This window comes from Daktulosphaira vitifoliae, unplaced genomic scaffold (assembly GCF_025091365.1).
Source record: "Daktulosphaira vitifoliae isolate Bord-2020 unplaced genomic scaffold, ASM2509136v1 Scaffold_3, whole genome shotgun sequence".
Taxonomy (NCBI): Eukaryota; Metazoa; Arthropoda; class Insecta; order Hemiptera; family Phylloxeridae; genus Daktulosphaira; species Daktulosphaira vitifoliae.
In genome coordinates, this window is record NW_026099574.1 from 207,821 (window position 1) to 209,431 (window position 1,611).

Consider the following 1,611-nt stretch of genomic DNA (forward strand, 5'->3'; position numbering starts at 1 on the left):
AGCTTTTGTAATTATCCACCAATTTCTTAGAATTAAACACTATCTACTGATTTGCATCGAAGCGTTTCTTATGATAGTGATTTTAATCACTGTCAGATTAAATCTATACTGGACCCAACTATGCAACGTCCCCACTGTGCTGGGTTTGGTTTTTTTTAAATTAAGATTATATACAGATTTGCATCGAAGCGTTTTTTATGATAGTGATTTTAATCACTGTCAGATATCTTCTATACTGGACCCAACTATGCCACGACCCCACTGTGCTGGGTTCTTTTTTAATGATAACATGCATATTTTTCTAGTTTAAGTGTTATAAAATAATGAATGGATTGGAGGTATAGCATGGTAGAGTAATGCATATTAATAAAGATAACATAACGCGCATTTATATATTTGAAAACGTTAATAAATTACGATAATTTGGTACAAAAGTTATTGTCAACTTTCTCCCGTGGTATCAGATACCACTCAAAATATTGTGGTATTTGACATTAGTAGATTTAAATAAAAATTTTATCAATGTAATTTAATTATCTAACTTGAGTTTTTTTTTCATTGATTTTGTTATGTTGTAGTATGATCGTACCAATAATTAATATACAATAATATGTATAAATAATATTGTATAGTCTATACATAGATAAAATAACTAAATATATACTATATTTTGTAATATTAGGTAGGTCTGTTAGATTTTTCGTTGTTTTGTATTTTAAATACATTGTCTTAACATATAATTAATATTTGTAAATTTTCATTAATATAATATTAGCAGCCTTTTAAACGTTATACATAGTATAGCATTTATTAATGTGAGAAACCTAACTGCTTGCATAGTAAACACTTATAAAAATATCTAATGACTAAAAAAAGGTCATGGGAGTAGTATATTTTGATAATATCCCCTTATTTAAAATTTCTGTAGACTCATCTGGTTACCGACCATTTATTTTCTTAGTTACATCAATTCCTAATATTTATTCTATTGTAATATGTATGCTACCATTAAAAAAACGTTTTTGTTTATAAAAAGTTATTGACTAAAATAAAATTTATTAATAACAGATGTCATAATTCAAATAAAACATTTAATGTTAATAATTTTGGAAACTTAATAATTGAAAACATATTTTTATCATGAACAATTTTAGCGGTCTAAAAATATGTTGATTAAAGAAATTTTATTTTTTACGAAATTTACATTATATTTGCAAAAAATCACAATATAAAAAAACCAGCACACTGGAGTCTCAAATAATAATAAATGATATCTGACAGTGATTAACATCACTATCATTAAAAACACTTTGATGAGAATCTGTTAAACTTCACAATAATTTGTGTACACGTAGTATGTTTATATTTTATTCAAATATTGAACGTTTGCANTACACGTAGTATGTTTATATTTTATTCAAATATTGAACGTTTGCAAAATAATTTTAGTTTGACGGCCGATTTCTCATAGTTGAACAGTTATCGAGACAAATTATTTTGTCGATATCGTTTCAAAAGCATTAATTCGATATAGATTTGAAATAATATAAATCATTTATGTGTCTATGCAATAAAAGAACCCCTCGTATACAACCGCCTTTTGTTAACCTT